The following is a 25406-nucleotide window of genomic DNA, read 5'->3' as shown; positions in this document are numbered from 1 at the left end:
CATTTCCTGGTCAGAAGTAAGAACTGGGTTTTTAACAATTTCTTCAGTAGGTACTTCTTGGTATTTGCTATTTGGTACCTTTATCACTTTTAGAATTTAAACATCTTTGGAGTTAACACACTGCTTCCTGCTAATGAACAGAATTAAATATTACTACTACTACTACTACTACAACTATACTACTATACTACTACTACACCAATACATTCTAAAAGTGAGTGAGTCAATACATCATCATCTGATATAGCTACTCGAGCCCACACTGTTTCTTCAGTAAAGTATTTTTGAGGTGCGCCAGCCCCTCCTATATGGTTTAATGTTTGTTTTTTGTTAAATGTTTGTTTTAAAATGCCATTGACAATGAAGGGAAAACCAACGTCATTTGTCTCTAACAAAAACATGAAATGGCATGCCGCAATGGCATGGCATCTCGCTGATATACTTGTAAGGTCCCACTCACACTGTCGAAACAGTGACAGGACGTGTGTTCTTTGTTCTGGGGGGATTTGCCCCCCCAGAATCAATCCTGGGCGCTACACTTCCTCTGCCAACTTGGGGGGCAGCGGACTGACCTCATGCTTCCTTCTATACATGAGGAGTCCAAGCTAGCTGCTTCTTTTCACCTGACAGGGGGAGTTTCCCCAGTCCATACAGGTACATCCGCTCCTCCATACACCATATAATCTAGATGGAACGGGGGGTTCACGCGCATAGGGTGGATTATAATTTTTTCTTAATCCTTGAAGGGTGTATTTTAAGATTCTGCCAGGTAACAGGCAAAAAAGGTCCCATGGTGTTCATTTTTAACCCTTTGTTACACAATCCTACCCAAATCCGAAAATGGCCAAATGGAGAAAACAGCATGCTCCTACAGCCTTAGACATAGGCGTATGTTTTCTGTGGCGCATGGGGAAGTGTTTGATAGCAAACATCATGCTTCAGGGATCAACAGTATGATCACAGAACACCCAACAACAAGTGTCACAGTTCTTCATGACTGAAACTGCCCCTGAGATCGATTCGGTATGTGTTTTCAGTGTTTTCAATCAGTAGTATTTCTATTGTAATGCCCATGCAATAGCCAATGGCTGCTGATGCGGGCATATAGCCAAACTATTTCAGTAGACTATTATGGTTGATTGTTTATTAGTAAAGTCTAATAAATAAACATGTATAATATAAATTAATCAATTGAAATAAATATTGTGCCCATTTAAAGAATAACTAGGCTACTTAATAACAGTTCATAAATCCAGTGCAGTAGGTCTACCCCTTCCTTACTGACCACAGTGACCACCAAGTGACCCCAAAGGCTAATATGGTACAGTATGTGAAATCATCCATCCATCCCAGGGCCAAAATAGCCATTGGGCCAGTGGGACCGGGGCCCAGGGGCCCTTAATGGCTGTTAGGGGCCCTTTGAGGAAACTGGACCGCGTGGTACTGGGTTTGACGCCCTGAAATTTGCCATTACTTTTGTTAAATTTAGGTCAAATAGATGATAAAAACATAAAAAACACAAAAAATGTGGTATGGGGCCCCCAACACATTACCGGCTCAGGGGCCCTCATGGGGGTTAATCTATCCCTGATCCATCCAGCTTCAACCGCTTATCCGTAGCCACCAGAGAGCCCCAGACTTCCCTCTCCAGGGCAACATTAGTAACTTCCTCCTGGGGGATCCTGAGGCGTTCCAAGGCCAGTTAGTCGATGTAATCCGATAACCCGATAACGGCGGTGCTTCGCCGCATGGTCGTATAAGTGTTCCTTATTTCAAGATCTCAAAGGTGGCAACCCTAGTGTAAATACTAAATAGCAAAACCTGTGGTGAAAATATGACATTATTGTTGTTTTTTTTACCTTCATCATATTTAAGGTTTTATCATTTGTAATTTGTATTTGTAAAGGGAAAAACAATAGAAAGAATAATAAAACAATTCAGATTAAAAAAATATATATGAGTGCAGTAAAATAAAATACGAAAAAGCAGACATTACATGCATGCACATCACATAATCATGGGATGGAGCAGCTAAAATAGCAGCATAAAGTGATACCTATTACACACGATTAAAAATAGCAGATAATATTAGCAGCATACTGTAGCCTATAGCCCTATAGCATCAAAGCAATGGCATTATTTTTTGTGAACCATTATGTCAAGCACCCGATAATGCGGTTTTGTTTTATTTCATTTTAAACATAGTGATTTAGAGGTGGGGGCTTAACCATTGTTATTTACATGCTGTGCATTTACAGCATTAACAAACCCAAATCCTATATGAAGTTTATTTGACTGGAGTCTCTCAGGTACATTCACCAAATATAGCTTATCTACAAGCTCACAAGGCATCGCAATGCACCCTGTTGTGAGCTTGTAGATCTACTATTTTTTGGCAAATGTTTGCCCCAAGAACAGGAAAGCTATGGTTCAAGTGGTTCATTTCGATGAAGAGGTTCGGGTAGTATAACTTCATTAGATCACAATATGCTTTATTGTCAGTGTTTATTCACATCAGTGTGCAGTTACAGCATTAATCAAGAGAGTATATCCTGTCCAACAGTGTGGCACTTCAGATGATACCCCCTATAGAAAACAAATTCAAGCTCTTACATTGTTTTCGTATGGAGCCAAATGCATGCCATAATTATCTGTGTGTTCGTAAAAGAAAATGCGTAAAAAAGAAATCTGTAAAAGAAAAATGCGTGAAAAAACAATCCGTAAAAAGAAAATGCGTAAAAAAACAATCTGTAAAAGAAAAATCTGTAAAAGAAAAATGCGTAAAAAAACAATCCGTAAAAAGAAAATGCGTAAAAAAAACAATCTGTAAAATAAAAATGCGTAAAAAAACAATGTGTAAAAAAAAATGCGTAAAAAAACAATCTGTAAAAGAAAAATGTGTAATAAAACAATCTGTAAAAAGAAAATGCGTAATATATACGGATAGTGTTTTTTTGTGTTTGGACTTACGAACAGAAAAAATGCCAACCTGAGTTACAGATGCTTTTTTTGGTTCCCCAGTGAAATCACTGCCAAAAATCACATGACGGCTGAGAGCCAATCACGTGAGGCCTTTTTCTCTACCCAATCAAAAAGCTCCATAAGTCTGCCTGGCAACTGAGGTTGCCATGTTTGTCTGGGGCTACGTTATAAGTATAAGTATAAGTTTATGAATTTCAAGTTTAGCTATATATCCATATCTTGTCTTAAAACAACTACTCAATGGCCAATTGACTAATTCATTATTTTAGTAGCCTATATTAAATAGGGGGGTCTCAAGGTTCGGGGACCCCCACTGTCCCCAGGGACCCCCCTGGACCCCCAAATGGTAACTCTGTCATTTCTCAACTGTTTTGGACGGGGGTGGGCTCGTTGGAATATTGTCGCCCCCCTGGGGGCGTCTTTGGGGGTCTCAAGTTTCAGGGACCCCCAGGGACCTCCCGGGACCCCCCAGGGACCCCCAAATGGTAACTCTGTCATTTCTCAACTGTTTTGGACGGGGGTGGGCTTAGGTTTAGCTATATATCCATATGATATCTTGTCTTAAAACAACCAGTCAATGACACAAATTCGTTATTTTAGTAGCCTATATTAAATAAAAGATAAATTCAGCTATATATCCAATATCCATAGGCCTACGATATTAAAACAATCGAATTGACAAATAGGCTACTGTATATTCTCATTTCTGCACACAGGCATCATTATTTTCGTTCTGACATTAAGTAAGGCATTGTATAATTTCACCACAGGGTGACGCTGTACGTCTTGCTCACTGTCTCATGCACCCCCCCCCCCCCCCCCCCCCCTCCCGTCAGGATGTGACGTTTATGGCGTTCCAATCTAGTATGATAAAACTCGCCAAAGAAGAAGCAGTCTTCACCTATCTAGTCAGGAACCATGCTCGCTCGCGGCTTCTCCTCATAGAGTGGCTTCTCCCTCAGCTGATGTCAGTTTGTAGCCTAATTTGTTTGTTCCTGTTCCATCGGTCAGACAAACTCAATTCAAAGCACGCTGAGAACGTCGGACGGACATCATGTCTAATCCACAGCAACCACCAGAAGTGTTACTTTCAATTATTTCTATGTTTAAAATAAAGTTATTGTACCTTTGGGTAGGCTACAGAATTGCGTTGGGGGGGGGGGGGGGGGGGGGACTGTCGCCGCGGATTTATTTATTTCCCAAATGGTCTAAAAATGAGTTATTTAGCATACTTCTACCAATGAATTAGCCTATACACAGACAGCGACTCATCAGCCTATTTTGGACGATATGGGTCTTTCTCGAGTCAGTGTGTAGTCTCACTAGTCTGTGTAGGGTTAGGTCTCTTTGGTGAATTCTTGATCAGTGTTATGTCACGACTACGAACAACTACAAAAGAAACCCGATTAACATTTGAATACTTTTTAACACCTCTTGGACGGCCGGTGTCTCTCAAGACAGACTGTTGCCTCGAGGAACAACAGGGGAGGCGCTGTTTTCCCGAATATTTGACGATGGGATTCTCAGATTGCCGGCGGAGAGGTCCAAAATATTCGGAATTCCCAGAAAATATGTAATGTAAATGTAAAATGTCCACGAAAATCTTCATGGGGGCCTAAAGGGGCCCTGGGAGTCTTCATGGGGGCTGTGGCCCCGTGGCCCCCACAGACTACGTCGTTGCTTGAGAGTTACACTTGCCCGCCAAAATGTGCTGACGTCATCACATTTGATGATGCTATGGCTGTTTTTAACCCAAGTAGTGTATTTTGTGCTAAACTAATGCTTGGAATGGATTCAGAATCATTAAAAACCCCTATTTTGACATGGCCCACCTACAAGCTCATAGCGCAGCACCGGGTGACTGTAGATTAGCTATTTTTTTAAAATGTGTGCAAATCGTGTGTGTGTATACATTTAAAAAAGATCACCCTCAGAGTGAATGTTTAACTCAAATATTTGCTTCTGGGGTGTGTCCCTGGAACAACATGTTTTCAGATGGGGGTCGGTGGCCAATTACATACACTTGTTGAGGTCCTTGACATGAAATGTTTTGAGAACAATAAACTGATATAGAAAAATAGGTTTTCCAGTCTTAGGTCGCATTCATACCAGAGAGCTTTGCTGCGATTAAAACGAATCCTGCTGCGCATTGTCAGAAAGTGCGCTTCGTTTGGCAGGTGTGAAGGCTCATTCGAATCCTAATGCGCAGCAAATAACCGCATTTTACTCCGCCCAAAAACGTGGGTTTCGCTTCGCTTCGAATCGCACTTGACTACGATTCGGTGCAGGTGTGAATGCAATCCGCAGTAAATAAAGGAAATGAAGCAAACATAATGTGGCGGGTGAGGAGCTGAACACAGTTGGAGACGTAGAAGGCATATTTTACGCAGCGCAAAGATGTCCCGTTACTGTGGATAGACGTGGTCGAATAAGGAGACTGAAGCCCTGATCGAAATGAGGACGTGTACATTAATCAATTGCTTAAGAAAACACATAAAAACACTGCAGTGTATTATAGCCTACATAATATTCTGTCTGTCTGTCTGTCTGTCTGTCTGTGCGTGCCGTAAACATGGAGTGCTGTCACTGTGTGGGGACTGGGGAGTTATATCAGTGCGCTCATGCAGCGCTGTGCTGCATGCCCAAAAGAACAGTGTGTGGCGGCTGCGTGCGTAGAGAGAGAGGGGGGGGGGGGGTCCCAGACGGCTCGACACATGCACGTTATGAGTGTAATTTTATCACCATAGATTTCACTGTGTAGCAGTGTAGGCTATAGTTTATGAATGGAACACATTGATAAAGGTCCCCCCTGCTCCGTTTCCAATTGCTGCGAATGACAGTGTGAAGGCAAACCGCAATCAATTAAATATGCAAGAATTCCATTTCCCCGCCCATACGGATCTGAGTCTACCGAAGTATTAGGTGAGAATGTGACCTTAATGGGTTAAATGTTTATGGCGACCAAAGCCTATGACTACATTGAGAGAAGAATAATGTACATTTTGTCTAATCCTCAGGTATATGACCAGGCCATTCAAACCTTTATGGCATATCGGCAGACTGTGCAACCACAAGCACAAACATCTAGTCAGGCATCCGCTTCCAGTCAGCAGCAGTCGGTTGTCAGTGTCCGGCAAGCACTGCAGTCGACCCTTCCCATTCAGCCTCGCTTTGGGCAGCAGATGAGCATCCCAGAAGCGGAGAGGGCAGATCTGCTTGGGTAATACTCCAATGAATTTCTCATTGTTTTGTATAGAGTAGCCTATATTCATGTAAATGGTTACAGCTGTTTTGTATTCTTGGGGTAAAGGTTTGGGTAGGGGGCATTTACCATTGAATGATAGATATTACATTTTTAAAACGGATTCCTTGACTCTCATCAATATTCAAATGTATTGCTAAATCACAGGTTTCCTTGACTCAATATTCAAATGTATTGCTAAATCACAGGTTTACAGGAGTAAAATAAGTGAGTGACTGAAAGTAATTTTGTGTAAATATGCAGCAATTTGTGCTAAAATGTTTTTTTCCAGAGCATTTCCGACAAGATATGGTCAAAGGACTGGCAGAGGCAGGAGATCCACGCCTTCTCGCCCGATCCATGCTGTGCCTTCCGTCAAAACGATGGAGTTTAACTTCTGCCTGTTGCCAGAGAGTACGAACAGCACTCCAGGTGACGACATAAAGCTCTTACAGGCAGGGCTTGGCAGAAGGATCATTACAATCCCGATTACTGCGGGCCATGATGAGGTAAGACTTGTGTGTAGTGTACTGTATTTTTCATCTATATACATATTTAACACTGCTAGACTGAGGTTGTGCCAGCTGCATATTAAAGTAATATCTGCTGTTCCACATTATGTAGATTGAGAGACTTCTACTGGCGGAGTATCCCAAAATGATATCCATAACAGGAGACTGGATGTTACATAAATCTACAGGTATGACTAATAAAGCAGCCATCCTCAACCCTTCATAGAGGACTGGATGGATCTGTCTGTACTCTGTAGTATGTGGAGAACAATATTTAGCCTTCAACATTTTGTATTTAAAAGTTGCTGTAAGTGATCTGTTTTCCCCTTTTTGTTTAAGTTGAAGCTCTATGTTGTTCAAATAATGATTGCTATGCTGTAGTGCTTGTTATACCCAGTATATTTTCTCAATGCGTGTCCTCATTTCGAAAACATGTTCTTTATATTTTCAATCTAGGAGGAGGTGGACAACGGAAGCTTGTTCGTATTATGCATGCCTCACAGGGCTATACAGCGAACTACCTCAAATCTTACTCCAACAATGGGAAACATCTCCTGTACATTATCCCTATCCAAAATAAATTAGATATGGCCCCACTAGCACCTGATGCGCATGAGTTTGCCAAAATGCCAAAGGCAGTTTGTAAACTTTGTGGCGTTACGATGCCTCTCCAGCTTCTTGCAGCCCATGTTGATGCCTGTGTTTCCGTAAGTATCACTTTCTGATGAAGGCCCCCTTGTTGCTAAAAACAAAGTAAATATAGTTGTATTAGCTCTTTCTCTTACTTTATTTTAATTTTTTACAAGAAACCCGATCAGGGTGGTGGAGATGGAGGGGATTCAGAATCTGATGTCGTCGAGGTTCCAACAGGGATACTGGCTGATAACCTGAAAATGGTTTGTGGACAGTGTACATGCATTTACTAAATAAGTCCACGTTGTGTCTTCAAATTAGACCTCTTACATAAACTACCTTGTTCTTTAGGAAACCTGCCCAGTTTGCGGACTGAAGTTACCCAAGGATCTGATCCTCTTCCACGCAAGTGCATGTGGTGATACAGGGTAATGCAACCTATTTCATTTTTATTAAATATAATTCTTATTTGGGAAGGTCCTCACTTTTAAATTGGTGATGGGCCTACTGTCCTGCACAGTGGACTTTAAAAAATAATAATTTCCATTAATTATTTTGTAGGCTGTCTGAGCAGGAGCATGGAACACCAAATTGGTGGACAGCAAGTCGGGGAGCAGAGACTGCTGGCCCATCACATTTTATGCCCGGTAATATGGGTGAGTATTAAACTTGTTTGTGTTGAAGTTATCTCTCATCTTTTACTACTGTGTATATAATGTGTTGCTGTGTATGCTTTTAATCTACACAAGCAGAACGCACGGAAACAGAAAGCACAGCGCCTAGGTCACCTGACCAGCAGGAGCACAGGGGACCAAGTAACGAAATCCCAGCTGAAAGTCGGAGAGCAGAGAGTGAGACTGGCCCACCTCTGACGACCAAGATGGGTGAGTAAGGAACTGTTTCTCCTCGGCCCCGTTTACACTGGCTGCCAAATCTAGCCTGAATCAGAGATCAAGATTGAAATCCAATTTTGTTTAAATGGGTCTAAATGCAGACGTTCACATTTTGTCCAATGTGACTTGAGCCACATTCAGAAGCACCCTGGGCAAGACCAACGCTGAAAAGACTTTCAGCTGAAGTTGTGGGATTTTAGCAGAAGTATTGCCCAAGGAAATGACGTTGATGCTTTACAAATCAGTTTATATATTTATAATTAAACTAGTGTTGTGATTGGTCGGGAAAATATCTAAAAATTGTGTTTGTTGACAAGAGTTGGCTTTGTACAAGGCTTAAAAGGTCTTTAAAGAAATACTTTTTGAAATGTCTGATGAAAATTAACGGGGAATCATTTCCTGGGCCCTGGTAGGGGGCGGGACTACCAGGGCTCTATTATCAGCTTGCCAGTTGATGCTCTCTGACCCACCTGTGATGTATATGCAATGATATTCTAGGCTAGGGGAATGGTCATATTCCATACTGGACAGAATTTTTGTTCAATTACATGCGTCATTAAAATATCCAAATGTATATAATGGTACTGTCTCATTGTTTGTAGATCGTTGGAAAACGGAAAACAACCCCCGAACCGCTGCTGCATTCTTTCGTATAGACTTGCTTGAAAAGAAGGAAGATGAGCGCCCTCTCAGAGCAAGTTTGGATCTTGGCGAGGATCAGCAGTTTCAGACCAGTAGCATCATATCCTTTTACAAAGGAATTAATGTTGACTGGGCAAGACCCCTCCATTGCAAACTACATGGTAACTCCATAGACCCTTACTTTCCATCTTCATTGTGTCTAGATGTAGTGGTGGCCTTGTTTTTTGTTTTTTTTAAAGGACACTTCACCACTCTTCAACCTACCTTCATATAATTGGTCCTTACTAATGTTCATGATAAAATGCCACAATCTTTTTTTTTTCCGTCTCCGTCATGGGAGGGCTGTGGGCAGTTCAGAAACCCGTCCACCAGTGACCTCATTGATGGGGACTCCAATCTTCCATTACTTGCAATGCGATAATGGAAGCAATCGTTCTCACATAATACAAATCTAAGTGTGTGTGTGTGTGTGTATATATATATATATATATATATTTTTTTTTTTTCTTTTCTTTTATGTTTAAAAACTGCCCACAGCTCTTGAGACAAGAGTGTGGAGTGACATGCAGCAAAGGTCGTTGGGATCGGGACTTGAACCCGTAACCTGCTGTCAGGCTGGATCAGCAGCCTAGGTACTTTCAGTTAACTTTTTTATTTCTTTCAGGTGATGAAGCAGTGGGAATCGGTGTGAATCGCCACTTCTTGAGCTTTGCAATGTCTAAACTGCAACACGGGTTCAACTTCAACAGTGGTATGTATTGGTCTGTTAACTGTTGTTGCAGCAACTGTAAAGTTTTGTGGCACTCTGTGTCCATCTCATATTTATTTTTATCCCTCAGGTCTGACCGACATCAGCCTGTTGTTCGAAGGGGAAGAGGATCACCTTATCCCCTCCACGTTGGGGCTCCTCGTGGACAGTGACTTGTTTGTGGTGGCAGGGAGAATCATAGGCCATTGCTTTCTACATGAGGGACCTCAACTGCATGGGCTGAGCGACGCGATTGTCCACGTTCTGTTGCATAATGATGACACTGCTACAATACACCTGGCAGATGTGGCAGATCTAGAAATGAGGGACATTCTCCAAAAGGTAAATATTAAGTGCCTTAATCATTCGTTCTTCTACTTAAGCACTGACTGTAGTATACAAGTAGTTATTACTATTCTGTCTGGATTACCATGTTATCATTATTTTGTGATGACGTTAATCCACATCTTCTATGCGTCTTATAAAGCTTGACGGACATCATGACCTGACTGAGGAGGAGACGGGTAAAGTCAACAACATTGCAATGTCCTGGGATCTACCTCCTTTAAGCAAAACCAACCGAAGTTGGATGTTACAAGCGCTGCTACAACGCGAGGTAAGAAGCCTTACTGGCATATTGGCAACAATAGGCTTTTGTGCATAACTGTATGCAACAGTTTCCTGTCCTGGGTCATTTCCCCATATGCGTCCGATTTGAACTGTAAAGACACACCACGCAATGTAATTTGTTTCTGTTTCAAATTTTCTTGAGCTAAAGTTTGTGTTTGTTGTCAAGGTGATCTGGCGGAGAAAGACACAGATCAAACAGTTAAGAAGAGGACTTAAAGACACCAACATCCTTGAACTGCTAATGGAGAGACCAGATGTAGTCCCACTCGTATTCCCACAGAGTGCAGATGTGATGCTCTGTGACACGGTATGTGCCAAGTTTAGTCATTCTTGGTGACATTTTAGTCATCAAACATTAGACTAGAGATGGAGACTTCTAGGCTTTCAAAATGCTAGTTGATTAACAAATACAGACTTTTATGATTAGCCGACTTGTATTGGTCAAATCAATACATTTTGTTTATTTTGCTGTTACTCATTTTCTTGCCAGGACATCTTTGCCAACATTGTCTGGCCAGGGGGAGCAGGGTTGGCAGACGACAGTGACGATGAAGATTGTCCCCAGAATCTCCAAGACAGGACAACTGGATTTCTCCGCAGATTCATCCAGACAGGTACAACAAATGGAATATAATTGACTCAGGAAAACAAGTTCACAACTAATATGAAAATGTATAATTTACCACTATTCCATTTTTCAGCATCTCCAGAGACACTACGGGACCTGGTGAAATTCTGGGTTGGCTGGGAACTCCCTTTACCATGTATGCAGGTCACTGTCGGGAGGACTCTATATTTAAAGAAGGGACTTTGTTTAACAGCGTCGACATGCTTCCACATCCTACATGTACCAAGCGATTTCCATACCTATGAGGGCTTCTGTGACCACATCAAGGGCTGCATAGCAAATTCTTAGGCAGGTTTTGGTCATGTTTAGATTTGTTTTCTTTCATTTTGGGTGGCAGGAGTGGAGTGGGGGGGGGGGGGGGGGATTCAGAATCTGATGTCGTCGAGGTTCCAACAGGGATACTGGCTGATAACCTGAAAATGGTTTGTGGACAGTGTACATGCATTTACTAAAAAAGTCCTCGTGTCTTCAAATTAGACCTCTTACATAAACCACCTTGTTCTTTAGGAAACCTGCCCAGTTTGCGGACTGAAGTTGCCCAAAGATCTGATCCTCTTCCACGCAAGTGCATGTGGTGATACAGGGTGGTACATTTCGGTGGTTTATTTTATTTTTATTTATTTTATTTTTCACCAGCTATTAGTTGTACCTGTCTTGCTGAATCTGCAGATAAATGCTGTATACTATGAGGATCAATACAGAACAGACAACATTTGTTGTAAAATCACTTTAACTAAAAAATTAAGTGTTTTCCTGTACTTGGCACTTTAGATGTCTTGCTTGCCTTCAATGACACTAACATTATGTGTGTGGGTGATAGTCTGAAGCCAGATGTTTTCAGATTTGTACAACTGTACAAGTTCAACTGCATAACACAATTGTTTGCCTGTACTTGGCTCTTCACTGACATGCCTATTAGACCGTGAGCCAGGGGGGTTGGTCGGTACCATCGGGCCGACTAAGGCTCATAATGATTTTTGTGAAGGTATGTCTAGAATTAGAAAATGTGATAGCATTGCACCAGTGGTAGCTTTATCGGTGCTATTATGCATTTTATTTTATAACTAGGCAAATTACACAGGTTAATATGAAAAACATATGGTAATACACCGCCAAAAAGGTTTTTCCAATTGGTTCTGGTACCTCTAGGCATGCTTAAAAATATACTGAAAATCTATGAACATATATGTTCCGGAAAGGTGTCATTTTCAAGATGGTGATATGCATTCTCAGTGAATAAACTGATGTGCTTGTCTTATTGGGGTGTATCGTGTGGACCTACAGAACGGGGACAGTCCTGTGCAACCTCATATCCAAGTGGAATATGGCAGACCAAGCTCAACTTGAAAGTTAATTCGGCTGTCGCACAATTTGGATGGGAGATCCACATTTTGCTAAGGGTGATCTGACACCTGATGAAATGTTAAAGCTACAAATGAGAAGTGATGTTGATAAAGAGGATATACGTTTGACAATGAGGTAGACCAGGATTTGGGAAAGGGAATGCTGCCAGTCAGGAGGGCTAGGGCCAGGAGGATGTGGTGGGTTGATTTTATGATCCTGTTATGAGTTGAACCTTACAGATATTGAATGTAATTGCAAAAGATAAATATTATAGTGTGTTAAGGCTCGTCTGGATTTTCGGTGGTGGGGTGACCACCGGAGCTGAAATAACGAGCAGTGGTGAATAAAAACAGAAGGGCTGGGGCGGTGGTTTGCTCTTCACCGCGGCTCGTGACGTCATGTTGTAGTTCGGTGGTCACTTCACCACCGAACATCCAGACTATGAATGAGCCTTTATACTATTACAAATACCAGTTCTTGTGATGTTTTTGACAGTTTAAGTGAATCATGAACGCTCATCAAGTTGTTTCTATTTGTTCTCCCATAGGTCAAATTTAGCCTTGACCTCAACATGTGAAATTGACCTGATATTTAGAACAGACATACAACAGAAAAGTGGCATTAACCCTTTCGGGAGCGTTCCTCCGTTAACATCCTCGGGGTTATACACACCTACACTCTTTGCGCAGTGAAATCCTTACAAAAAAACACCGCAACTCGCTTACAGTACAGTACAGAATTATAGTTCTATACATATGGAAATGCAATGAGCTTGCTGCTCAGTGGTCTTTTTGGATTATGCAAATTGCCAGTTTGGGCAACCAAGCTAAAATTGTTCTGTCATACAAATCAACAAAAAAACATTAGGTTTAGTATTGAACAGATAAAAGACTAAAAGGTAATATTAATGTACTCTATGTAATGGTGAACGGAAAGTTCTTATGCATTACTTACACTTTCATAAAACATTTCCTTAGAATTTGTTAGGAACCTTTGTGCTACATCTTTCATGAAAACAGAAGTACGGCTCATGTAGTCACTATGTTGTCTCTCCTGTAATAGATAATTACTATATTTCTAGATATGCTAATTTTAACAACTTTTCAGAGAAATATTGTCTGAGCTGTATCCCAACCATTCTTCAAAGATAAATGATCAATAATGAGACAGTTTGAAGTAGAATGCTTCATTTGAATTTTGAAAATGTTGGCATGTGGTTATAAACGGAGTGATAACACAGAATGCTATCACATATTTCCTAGCACTAGGGATGTATACCTTCCCAAAAATCACTGAGAATTAGTCTGCCCATTGGTACCGATGACCCCAGATTTGGGGTCCTAGCTCACGGCCTATATAGAGGGTATGCGTGAATGGCACATCGAGTGGCAAAGCAACAGGCAAAGTGAGTTTAACATTGTTTAATGCAATCAGATAGGACTTTTCTGTGTGGATGTATGGGCTGTCGAGGCCAGGAAGTAGTTTTTTGCCACTCAGTAAGCGTTCCTGGTTTGATGATGTCACATGCACCTCTATTGTCTGCCTTCAATGATGGCCTCAACATACTGAACAACAGCCATGTATATATCTGTACCAAAAGTCAATGACGGAGTAATGGGATTGAATAGCTGATTTAACATCTCGGTTTCTTCCTCAGTCAGGGGGCAATGTAGTTGAGGAACATTGACTCCAAAGTGTTCCATCTCTGGGTTCTCCATCTCATGAGGTGGTGTATACTGCCCCTGTAATGTGATAAAGGAATAAAATAAAGAGTATGGCCAGATCAGAAATACATTTTAATGTGTGTAGCAAAGTACATATTTTAACTGTAGAAATAGGAACTCACCTGAACAGGAGGATCAATAAGACTAGTGGCACATCCAATTTCCCACTGCTGGTTTGGGGTCAAGTTACGCTCTGTTCTCATTGCATGGTTATTCCAGCCATTGGTAAAAGTATCCAGATCAGCCTGGATGCGGGGTAGGAAGACGTATTGGGCACAGAATAGGTGGGTGTAGCTTGATGGTTCAAGTGCGCCACACTGTTCTAGACTGTGCAGTACATCATAATAGATGTTGGACACAGCATTCCACACATCACGCCAGAGCCGTTCTATCCTGAGAAAGAGGAGTGACAGCAGTATCAGACAACCAAATCTGAATAGCACATGAAACTAATTCAGTGTTCAGTAATGGGTGTCCAATTGTCCATTCATTAAACTGAAAGTTTTATTTCGGGTGGTTTGCCTATTTCATCCAATCAGGAGAGAGCACACATATATCAGCCTCAACACTATGTAATGTTACAGTTTAGATTTTGTCTGCTCATTTCGTAGTGTTGTTCATTATACACGTACAGTATATATATATATATATATATATATATATATATATATATATATATATATTACGGCTGCCTGAGCTAACTCATTTAATCGCATTTGGACATTGTTTTTCGTGTGTGGATAATCCCCAAATTATTCTGAAGGGTCCCCAGATGATCAGCTTAATGTGCAACTTTGTTTTCTAATCAACACTAAACAATAGAGGGTATGCACATGCATAAAGTGAATGGCAAATCGAGTGGCAAAGTTAATTTAATGTCATTTAACATCATTTAATGCAATCAGATTTTCCTTTCTTTCTTTTTTTTTTGCCACTCAGTCACGTGCATACCGTCTATATTGTGTATAGCCTACTAGTCCGGCAGCTGACAAGCTGCTTTTGTTTAAAGTGGGAAATTTGGTATATAGTATTTTTTATTGTCCTAAAAATATTTTCTATATAGATACATTCATGAATCCACTTGCTGAACGGCTGTCAGTATTCTTTATGGGGTTTCTTGTGACCCTACCATTAACATCCTATATGGCAGGCAAAAATGTAGCATTTGACCTGTCAAACTAGGGGGTTTTCATGATTCTGAATCCATTCCAAGCATTAGTTTTGCACAAAAAACACTCCTTGGGCTAAATACAGCCATAGACGTCATGACAAATGTGATACCTTATCACATTTGTGATTTTATCCTTGGGTTAAAATCAGCCATAGCCACTCATCATATTTAATATGATGAGTGGCCAATGGCTGATTTTAACCCAAGGATAAAATAATTGGATCAACTTGGTATTCAAACATGCATTTTCTGTTCATTGTTCTGTGTTGGAGTTTAAACACTAGCTATTCAACACTTCATTTTTTTATTTTTTTTTAAGATATTTTTTTGCGGCTTACGCCTTTTATTGATTTTTTAAGGGACAGATAGTAGGCTGACAGGAAACGGGAGAGAGATGGGGGGATGACATGCGGTAAAGGCCGTGTCGGGTTCGGGAGTCGAACCCGCGGCACACCGCGACTGGATCACCAGTCCGGTGCCCAGACCGTTACGCTACGGCCTGGGCCTTCAACACTTCATTTAACAAAGGAATTTCACTGTATGCACCTTTCTGTGCTAGAGGACCGTTCACAGTAGCACACAGTCACACACATACACAAATCACCTTTGGTTGTGGACACTTTTGCCAGAGATAAAGCTTCCCCTTCCACAGCCACGAACTTGAAACATGCATCTTGCTATGTCCACATTCTCAACTCCTTGGTCTCCCCTCACCCTTGATGTTCAAACACAATGAACAGTGATAACTGTTAAGCAAAAACATTAACTATTACAAATATATATATATATATTTTTTTACAATATTTAAACACTTATACATTTAGGTAAACAAACAGGAGGGTTATTGGTGCTGCAGGAACACCAGACCATAATGAGTCTGCAGTGCACATTTGTGTGGGGTGTGTTGATAGTGCCAACTTTGCCAAGCTAGAGTAGATGATCAGCCAAGGGAGACCTGTCCCCAATGGAGATGTGACCCGTGAGAGTTGACTGCATTGTACTCTACCCCAATGGACCTGTAGCCAAATGAAGGATTTTATGGTAGCCTGGCTCAAGCCCTGATTCGCTACCAACCATTAAAAATATATGTTCTGGCGATTCAGAATGAAGTGAAACAAAATGAAAATGCAGGCTGAGTGTCAAGCTAATTTGATGTTTGAATGCATGATGATTTGATTATGCAATGATGTGGGGAGGCAGTGGCTCAGGAGGTAGAGCAGGCGCTAGGGAATCGATGCCCGGCTCCCCTAAGAATGTCTTGTCTGAATGTCTTGCTCAAGTTACACTTCAACACTAACCCATGACTTAACCGCTAACTGCTCACAATGATCAAGTTAGCACCTTGCATGTTTATTATCGGAATCTGATCGGGACATTCCTAGTATCAATATTATATCCATATCATGATAGACTGGAAATTGTACTATTGTGACATGTCAATATCGGATCAGGAAAAATCTATATCGGCAGATGCTCAAAATCAAATTATCGGAATCGGATCGGGAGCAAATAAACGTGACCGGGACATCCCTGTACAGTATTAGTGCCATTTACCATCACAGTTCTTACCTAGATGGAAAGCCATGTTCCCTAGTTGACTTAAGGAAGCATTCAAGACCTGTAGATGCCTTGTTGTTGTTGGACACATGAAGGTACATGATCTAAGGAAAGGAATACATTGAAAACTGACAAACTGTGTCTTGTACAGTAACTAGTGACCTGTCAAAAGGTTATGTTCCTCAAATAATGTCCACAAGCAGATTCTAAAGTAAGAAGATTGTATGCGTGTCTATAACAGTATATGTATAATTGTATAAATGTATATATAATTAACAACTCGTTCAATCATCAAGTCACTGACCTTTCTTGAAAACCCATCAATGCCTCCAAAAATCACAATACCATATCTGTAAATGTAAGTAACAGTATAAATAATTATTAGTACAGTAGTGTAACAAGTTATTTATTTATCCTCATAAATTGTTATGAGACAGATATGTTTTATGTGTGGTTAAGTCACATGTGCATTGTGGTATGATACGATGCAGTACAAATTTGCATTAATAATAATGCTATATAGTAGTATTTAAAAGTTAGTAGTAGTGGTTGTACTAGTAGTAGAATTGATTTGTGTAGTGTATGACATGAATTAATAGCCAGTTAAACATTTATGTCACTTAAATATCACCAATAATGGTAACTAACAAATTAACATGATACATTTTGCTTACCTGATAAGCTTGTGATTAGTATCCACATGGACGAGTGAAAGAGGATGTGGTACAGAATACACCCTTCTCACCACACACCCAAGATTTGCCAGTCTTTCCTGTATGCCTGTAGCATCAACCCGATGCATAGACTCCACCACTCTGGTCCACTGCACTCTATGGCCTCTGGTCTTAAGATGCCCTTTAACCATTCTGAAGCCTAGAAGTGAAGAACATCAAGATCACTTTTTATTTTTTCAGTCTATTGATTGCAATATAAATAACAAAAAACTCTTTCCTTAAGAAATGTCAGGACCTGCCTTGTTGAGATTGTAGTTAAACAAAGTACCTACCTAAATCTGGTGAAGTGGCTTTTATTGTACAGACCAAATTGTCCAGTTCATGGTCAGTCAGTTGACTGTATGTGTTTGTCACAGAGAGTCCCCACTCTTGCATCCGTCGATGGACTGTACGCTCTGATATCCCAAGCATTTTGGAAATAAAAGGAACATTTAGATCCATTTCAATGAGCTCCTGGAGATGGTCCTTACATACAACCATCTTTGGGCGTCCAGGCCCAGAAGCTACTTCCTCAGCTACAATGACAGTCCTCCTTCTGTCCATTTCTTCCCTTGTCAGAACGAGCAGGTTGTTGAGACCACCAACAACCTATTGGTATTATGCATATTGGTGGTTAAAACACATTGCACAGCAAAGATATTATTGACATCCAACATCAACATATCTTCTGAATTTTTACCATAGTATAATGTACAATTTGGTTTGAGTATGCCAAACATTGTTTGTAATGCAAAAAGCTCTAGACCTACAGCCAAAGTATGATTTATGATTTAAATCCTAAACCAAACAATTCAACCTAGTAGGCCTACCTCCTGGAGAAAGTTGATGTGGTCAGCAAGGGAGCTTATAAGAGCCATTTCATTCATGAACATTAGTTCTGCATATCGAAGATCCACTGGTTGTTGTAGAAGGTTGTGCAATTTTGTCCAAAGCCTCTGCAATATTTGCCCACCTAGTGACACCTATATCGGCAAAACAAACTTCATGAGAAATTGTGGAAATTCTCTTCTCTATCAAAGGGCGCATTCGCACCGGAGCGCATCTATAAAACAAATAGAATATTGTGGAAAAGTTAATTTTCTTCTGCAATGTAATATATCTCATATCTAGATTCATTGCGCATAAAGTGAAATATTTAAAACCTTTGTTTTTTAATTAATTCTGGCATACATCAAAATAATTTATGAGACCTGTCAACCATCTGAAAAGTATGTTCTTTTATGCAGCTCAAAGTCAAAGGTCTGCTACTTTTAAATACACTATTTAATCAATTACTAGTAGTTTTGGCTCTGTAGGGCAGGTGCCAAGTGCTGCTGGAAAAGGAAATCAGTATACCCATAAAGCTTGTCAACATATACGGAAGCACACAGTGCTGTACCATATCCTAATAGATGGTTGTGTAGAATCTAAAACACAGTGATTATTTGGGTCCATGTTATCTGCATGGTGTTGGTCCACTGAAAACTCAACAGAGCCATCTACCAGGATATTTTAGGACTTTGTGCTTCAGTACGTTGACAAGCTTTATGGAGATGCCGATTTTCCTTTCCAGCTCGATGAAAAAAATGTTTAAAAGTTGCCCAGACCATGTAGTGAGAGCACAATTTAACATATTTTCGAGATGGTCGACATGAGTGGTTTCATAAAATATTCTAATATTTTTACTTTTTTAGATAGGATTTTTAAATCTTCATGAGCTGTAGGCCTATGCCATAATCATCAAGCAAACAAAACAATGTGTTAAATATTTCACTTTATGCGCAATGAATCTGGATTATATGAAAGTTTCACTTTTAATTATAGGCCTTATGGAAGAAAATTTACTTTTCCACAATACTATTTTTTAAGATGCACTTGTATGTTGAAAAACTTGACATTTATAATAACTCACCAACTCATCCGAAAGAATTTGGCTTGTCTGTTGCTGAGAAGACATATCTCCAGTCTCCATTCTCTTGTGAGAAATCTGTCAATATTAAGATGTGTTCGATTAGATTTTATACAACACACCTGTGGTTACATTACCATTTTCTTGTCTTTATTTATTTCAAATAGCTATACCAGTGTTCAAAGTTTGTTACGTTGCTTGTATACATTACTGTTCTAACTTATTCGGTATGTAGCTAACTGTGCAGTGTAGGTATAGGCCTTCGGTGTCATCATAAAGTAGGCCTACACTTTACGGTAGTAGTCCATGTCTTTCCCCCACTCACTTTAGGTTAGATTACTATCAAAATTGAACATTGATTTGTTTTCTGAATAATTAAATAATGCTAATAGTTACACCATTGTAACGCTTACATGTTATACGATTCCTACAGCTAACTGTGGCTGTAGCCTAACATTTACTCTCGTAGACGTTATCGATACTGATGACGTCAGAATCGATAAATACGTCTACGTCTAAATCTTATACTGTGGCTGCATGCGGATGACATTAATGAGACATTTCATGGTTGTTCACTTGTTCATCGAGTCAATATTGACGTGAATGGGAAGGGCCGGTGGGTTGATCATGCAGCAAAACACCGGGTTGTTTCCATTGTTCATCTACGAGATTACAAATGAAATGATTATTATGTAATGTTTTGGTAGACACATGTCAGAATCGATCAAATGCATATGATAATCTAAATCGGCTAGCACTGGCCGTTTAGCTTGGATGGCTGAGGCTGATTTATAAGGAATGTTACGTGCTACCAAATATAACTTTAGTTTGTAAACTGAAACACCTACCTGTTGTTGTTCAGAGGAACATGTGACAATTTCCCAGAGTTCTCCTGGCTTCCCTACCCTGGCTCTCATAAAGCAGTCAACGTGTAGCGCCATCCTGTGGCGAATTGTTCCTTGAGTCAACATGAGGAACATGGCTTTCCATCTAGAATAGATAACTGTTTAAAGGTTGCCTCCACCATAGTTTAGTTTAGTTTATTTGATCATCCTTCAGTTTCAAATACAATATTTAAAGACAATGAATGTAAGCCGTTGAAAAGTAAAACATGAAGATGATCAAAAGGAGTAGGCAGAAGCTAAAAGCTTATAAATGCCTATCCTACTTACAGAACATGAAATGTAATACTCATTACATTAACGAGAATTTCACCCTACACCAAACCCCCCCCCCCCAGTGTCACCGTAGAGATAGCATTACATGACATTTTTATGTTACCATATATACAATAATATTAGTTAATTAATTATTAATAATTACAGCACTAATTACTTATCAAAAACCTGTACAAAGAAGTATCAGTTGATCATACAATAACTTCAACATTATACATAATTTCCCTATAGTATGCTGTATTTGGCCAAAAGGATTCGCTTGAGCAATTTTTTAAATTTTGAAAAGTCACTACTGTGTTTGACTTCCTCTGGTAGGGCATTCCAGATCTTAACCCCTCGGACAGAGATACACATACTCTTCCGAGTGGTCTTGACACTGGGTTGTTGGAAATTTAAGTCTCCTCTTAACTCATACCCCCCTTCCCTGTCCTTTTTTTTTTTTTAGGAATTAGTCTATTTCTTACTTTATAAATAATATGAGCTGTTTTATGTTCAACTAAATCAATAAACTTCAATGTATTTGACCTTAAAAACAGTTCATTAGTATGATCGTAATACCCTACCTTATGCACTAATCTTATGGCTCTCTTTTGTATGATGACAAGTGGCTGGAGGTTTCCTTTGTAATTATTTCCCCAGACCTCCACACAATAGGATAGATATGGTAATATTAGCGTATTATATAATGTGAGTAGTGACTTATAGTTTAATAAATACCTTGCTTTGCCAAGAACACCAACACTTCTTGCTATTTTGGACCGGATATACTACATGCTTACCAAGAGACTGTAGGTTAATCACCTACCTGATCCGATAAAGGGCTGTCCATACCTTTAAAATGCACATTACATTCACACATTGTAGTGGAGACAAGTTAGGCAACCGTGCAAGGCAGCAAACTGCTCATTGTAACAGTTGGGCAAAGTGTCTCGTTCAAGACACTTCAATATTCACCCAGAGTGAGTCGGAGATCAAAGTGGGAACCTATATGTATTTAACCCTAGAACACTAAACTCAAATTTTGTAACATCACTAAACCAGTGTATATTTTACTCTGATGTAAAACAGAAAAAAATCTCATCAATAAAGTAAACAATAAATAGCTTTGAGGTATTCTTTAATGTCAACATTTTCACCTGCCTGTAGGGGGGGGGGGGGGGGGGTAGACATTCTATGAATCACTGAGAATCCTCAAGGTATACCCAAGGACCCACCCACCAGCAACATTATGAAAATCAATCAGTTTACTCTAGGGTTCTATCAAATTTTCCATGTGGCTACAATGCCAACAGACAATGTAGTAAAGCCATCTTAAAATGGTGATGAGTCTCCCTTGGCTGACCATCTGGCTTCAGACTATCACTACACCCACACACAAGAGGCAAACAAGACATCTCAGTAAAGTGCCAAGTACAGGCAAACTGTTTATGAGCCATTCAAAAAAAAAGTGCAAATCGGATTACAATAAAACATTAAAACCAACATATGCAATTAAACAAATATAGTGCAATATATCTTACAGTAAACATTAATAAAACTGTGTTCTGATCCTTAGTATCTCTAGTAGGAGGCTTAAAGACCTTTTAAGCCTCGTAGGCCTACAAAGCCGTCATGATTTGTCACAACTCGAGTTGGCTTTGTACGAGGCTTAAAAGGTCTTTAAATAAACAAAAGCTTTTTGAAATGTCTAAGAGGAAAATGAACAGGGAATCATTTCCTGGACCCTGCCAAGTAAGCTCTGAGAAAGAAGAGAAGTAGTCACGTGACTGGGTAGGTCTGCTATTTTTGAGAACCACTGATACAGAAACATAAGGTTTTTCAGAAAAATATCAGGATTTCAAAGACATTTTAAAATTGACGTCAGGCCTAAATGGGTTAAACAAATATAGTGCAATAGATCTTACAGTAAACATTAATAAAACTGTTCTGATCCTTAGTATCTCTAGTGGGAGGCTTAAAGCCCTTTTAAGCCTTGTACAAAACCGTCATGATTTGTCACAACTCGAGTTGGCTTTGTACGAGGCTTAAAAGGCCTTTAAATAAACAAGCTTTTTGAAATGTCTAAGAGGAAAATGAACAGGGAATCATTTCCTGGACCCTGCCAAGGAAGCTCTGAGAACGAAGAGAAGTAGTCTGCGCCATGACACTTTCATGGGAGCCAAACTACTCGGAAGTTTGGCAGAATGCACTGGAGTCAATGAGAGCCCAGTGACTTTCAGCAATTTAAGTCCTCTTCTTATCTGTTAGATCTGTGTCTTTCTCCACAGCTGTTTAGATCCCCAGATGCAATTATATAGTGTGCAAATCGAAAAGTAAATGATTAGAAAACAACCTGTGATATATTTTCCAGAAGTGATTACTTTCTCCGCCAGATCACTGCACTTCCGGTGTGAGTTTGGCTCCCATGAAAGTGTCATGGCGCAGCCGAGTCACGTGACTACTTGTCTTCCGTCTCATGGCTTCCTTGGTCCCTGTGACTCTATAGAGCGTCGCAGTGCCTCCCGCTTTCAGAACAACGAGTGGCCCAGGAAATGAAATTTTCCCCATAAGCATTTCTAAACATATTTATTTAAAGACCTTTTAAGCGTCGTACGAAGCCAACACACACAATATTTTGGACCAAACAAATAATTACAAAGAACAAAAGTGTTGTAACCTGCTTTTTTCTACTTTCTAATTCTTTGTTTGGCCCGAAAAATTGTGTTTGTCGTCATGATTTGTCACGACAAAAGTTGGCTTTGTACGACGTCTTTAAATAAATGCATTGGGATTCATTTCCTGGGCCACTCGTTGTTCTGAAAGGGGGAGGCACATCTATAGAGGATAGCAATGGGCGTGGTTTTCTAGCCACACTGACAAATCTGCCATTTTACCAGAGATTTATTGATATCGATAATTTTAAGCCTAGAATCAAGCAATGGCAGATTTTTCTGTGGGGCCAAAAGACCACTTCCGCTGCTATGCTCTATAGGAAATTATGTGAGTCTCTGCAAACCAATCAAAACCTAACCTAAACATTACCAAAACCTGTGTCTACAGTTGCAATGCAGCTCTTGATGTGGTCACAGAAGCCCTCATAGGTGTGGAAATGGCCTGGTACATGTAGGATGTGGAAGCAGGTTGATGCTTTTAAATAAAGTCCGCTGACAACTTTCACCTTCATACATGGTAAAGGGAGTTCCCAGCCAACCCAGAATTTCACCAGGTCCCGTAGTGTCTCTGGAGTTGCTGAAAAATGGAATAGTGGTAAATTATACATTTTCATATTAGTTGTGAACTTGTTTTCCTGAGTCAATTATATTCCATTTGTTGTACCTGTCTGGATGAATGTGCGGAGAAATCCAGTTGTCCTGTCTTGGAGATTCTGGGGACAATCTTCATCGTCACTGTCGTCTGCCAACCCTGCTCCCCCTGGCCAGACAATGTTGGCAAAGATATCCTGGCAAGAAAATGAGTAACAGCAAAATAAACAAAATTTATTGATTTGACCAATACAAGTCGGTTAATCATAAAAGTCTGTATTTGTTAATCAACTAGCATTTTGAAAGCCTAGAAGTCTCCATCTCTAGTCTAATGTTTGATGACTAAAATGTCACCAAGAATGACTAAACTTGGCACATACCGTGTCACAAAGCATCACATCTGCACTCTGTGGGAATACGAGTGGGACTACATCTGGTCTCTCCATTAGCAGTTCAAGGATGTTGGTGTCTTTAAGTCCTCTTCTTAACTGTTTGATCTGTGTCTTTCTCCGCCAGATCACCTTGACAACAAACACAAACTTTAGCTCAAGAAGATTTGAAACAGAAACAAATTACATAGCGTGGTGTGTCTTTACAGTTCAAATCGGACGCATATGGGGAAATGACCCAGGACAGGAAACTGTTGCATACAGTTATGCACAAAAGCCTTTGTTGCCAATATGCCAGGAAGGCTTCTTACCTCGCGTTGTAGCAGCGCTTGTAACATCCAACTTCGGTTGGTTTTGCTTAAAGGAGGTAGATCCCAGGCCATTGCAATGTTGTTGACTTTACCCGTCTCCTCCTCAGTCAGGTCATGATGTCCGTCAAGCTTTATAAGACGCATAGAAGATGTGGATTAACGTCATCACAAAATAATGATAACATGGTAATCCAGACAGAATAGTAATAACTACTTGTATACTACAGTCAGTGCTTAAGTAGAAGAACGAATGATTAGGGCACTTAATATTTACCTTTTGGAGAATGTCCCTCATTTCTAGATCTGCCACATCTGCCAGGTGTATTGTAGCAGTGTCATCATTATGCAACAGAACGTGGACAATCGCGTCGCTCAGCCCATGCAGTTGAGGTCCCTCATGTAGAAAGCAATGGCCTATGATTCTCCCTGCCACCACAAACAAGTCACTGTCCACGAGGAGCCCCAACGTGGAGGGGATAAGGTGATCCTCTTCCCCTTCGAACAACAGGCTGATGTCGGTCAGACCTGAGGGATAAAAATAAATATGAGATGGACACAGAGTGCCACAAAACTTTACAGTTGCTGCAACAACAGTTAACAGACCAATACATACCACTGTTGAAGTTGAACCCGTGTTGCAGTTTAGACATTGCAAAGCTCAAGAAGTGGCGATTCACACCGATTCCCACTGCTTCATCACCTGAAAGAAATAAAAAAGTTAACTGAAAGTACCTAGGCTGCTGATCCAGCCTGACAGCAGGTTACGGGTTCAAGTCCCGATCCCAACGACCTTTGCTGCATGTCACTCCACACTCTTGTCTCAAGAGCTGTGGGCAGTTTTTAAACATAAAAGAAAAAAAAAATATATATATATATATACACACACACACACTTAGATTTGTATTATGTGAGAACGATTGCTTCCATTATCGCATAGAGCACCGAAGTCTGACGTCACT

This window comes from Protomyctophum parallelum (genome assembly GCF_964188405.1).
Source record: "Protomyctophum parallelum genome assembly, chromosome: 18".
Taxonomy (NCBI): domain Eukaryota; kingdom Metazoa; phylum Chordata; class Actinopteri; order Myctophiformes; family Myctophidae; genus Protomyctophum; species Protomyctophum parallelum.
Note: the sequence above shows the minus strand (reverse complement) of the source record.